We start from the raw sequence: 2,160 nt of genomic DNA, 5'->3' as shown, positions 1-2,160 counted from the left end.
ACTACTGCACATCACATTATGTTTGTCAAGTTATTGTGTACAGTTTTGCATCACGCTTTGTATATTTATGGACAATTGTCATGTGGGAGCACGGATGACATCGGCTTAAGGGCTGAGCAATGAAGAGAATCTTACAGGTAACCTTAAGAAGGTTTTGAATAGAGCCAGGGAGAGAGATTCACGCACAGATGAATCTAAAATATCTTCAGGCATGTTTTTGATGAGGGAACAAAGTTGTAAGATGACAGAAAGCTCAACAAAAAATAAATAAAAATAAAAAGACCATCCAACTAAATAACTTCAACTTGCTTGTCTCCTTAGTGATGTCATTGCTTGGCCTCGAATGTTTCTGTCATGATGTGGGCTTTTCTGTTCCTGTTTTGTCTCCCTGTGTGCTCTTCCCCCTCCCTCACCTGCCTGTACCTGGAGCTGGGCGGAGCTCTCGGCTCCTCCCGTGCGCACCTGCTCTCCATCTGGCTAATCATCACACCTGCCATGGATAAGAGGAGATGGGAGAAGACACTCAGTGCGAGATCGTTGTCGTGTTCACTTGATTCCTGTCGTCCCTTCATTCCTGTCTGTTCCTGTGCTTCTGTGCTCCTGTGTTCCTGTGTTCCTGTCATGCTCCGGCCCTGGATGTCTCCTGCCCGCTCTGCCCTACGCCCGTCTGGTCTGCCTGTTCCTGTGTTCCTGTCGTGCCTGTCGTCCGGTCGTCCCTTCATGCCTGTCGGTTCCTGTGTTCCTATCGTGCCTGTGTTCCTGTCATGCCTGTCGGTTCCTGTGTTCCTGCTCACCTCCGAATCACCCTCTGTTCGTACTTTGTCCTATTTCTACAATAAATACTGTAAATCTGCCCCGAGTCTGCATCCCTTGGTCCGTTACACCCCACCGTTACGACAGTTTCACAGTATTTGATGACGGTTATCTTCATGGAGACAAGCAAATGACACCACCATGCAGGTCAAGTTACAGGTCAGATTTGAATAAATGTTTTTCAAGGTTATAACACCTGTAATTGCAAGATCGATTACTTTAAAGTCTTCCAGTGTAACATTCTAAGCAGGGCAATAACATCTCCAAGGAGATCAGAAAAGTTCCATACCACCCCTTTATCTGACACAGTGTCTCCTTAACATGTTTGGCCTGTGGTTCTATTCCTGATTGCCCCTCAACTCTATGTTCTTTGAATGCTCTGTGCAGACACCAGACAAGAACCTTTTTAGATCCTCCTCAATAATTCACCAGGGAAGCTGAGAGAGACATAGGCAGACAGGCCTGCTCAGAATCCAGGCCAGGCAGGAGCTACGGGAGCTACAGGAGATATAGGCACACGCTACATCACTCCACACCTCCGCACTGCATGCATTCAACAGAGGGGAAGTGAGTGTGAATGCAGACAGCCTCTCCACCTCGGCTAGTGTCCGCAGCAATAAGGGAAACGCCCTCCTACCGGGTTATAAATGGCTCTGCAGCAGTCCTGTTAAAAAAAAAAAAAACGTAACTTGCAGTTGCTGTCTTAAAATGAGGACACAACATTGAATAGTTGATACCTTTGAGAACATATAAAATAATGATGATAAACATACAGAGATTTTTATCACACTTTTTTTCATTATATTTTATTGTGAATTACGTATGTGGGAAAGGTGAGTGTGAAGTGTTTTGCCCAAGGACACAATGAAATCATGTGTTTTGTGGCCTTACCTGATTGTTGAAGCCTGATCTCATCAGATCTCAGAAGTTAAGCAAGGCTGGGCCTGGTTAGAACTTGGATGGGACACCACTGGGAATATCAGGTGCCACAGAGGGTATCTTTCCTGTCGTGTCCTTAGGCAAGACACTTCACACACATTTCCTACTATGAAAGTGTTGTGTGCGTGAGAGTTGGTCGGAGGGGACGATGGTGCAGATTAGCAACCTCATAGATTGGCAGCCCCAGGGCAGCTGTGGCTACAATAGAAGCTTTCCGCCATCGAGTGTGGACTGAATGAATAATGCAATGTAAAGTGCTTCGGGTGCCTTCAAAAGTGCTATATATATCTGATGTATTGTCATTATCATGTTTTTATTTTGCACTTTTCTTCCACAATCTGCCGCTTAACTGATGAAAAGCTATGATAAATATTTACACAGTGTTGGGCAGTAATTAGTTACAAAGTA

General features: G+C 45.1%; 1 pseudogene; it reads left to right on the top strand.

Annotated features, from left to right (window-relative positions):
• Positions 1-1,690: 1,690 nt before the first annotated feature.
• Positions 1,691-1,808, top strand: LOC117386729 (5S ribosomal RNA; annotated as a pseudogene).
• Positions 1,809-2,160: the final 352 nt, after the last annotated feature.

This window comes from Periophthalmus magnuspinnatus, chromosome 18 (assembly GCF_009829125.3).
Source record: "Periophthalmus magnuspinnatus isolate fPerMag1 chromosome 18, fPerMag1.2.pri, whole genome shotgun sequence".
NCBI classification, from domain to species: domain Eukaryota; kingdom Metazoa; phylum Chordata; class Actinopteri; order Gobiiformes; family Gobiidae; genus Periophthalmus; species Periophthalmus magnuspinnatus.
Note: the sequence above shows the minus strand (reverse complement) of the source record. Positions and strands in the feature narration are given on the sequence as shown.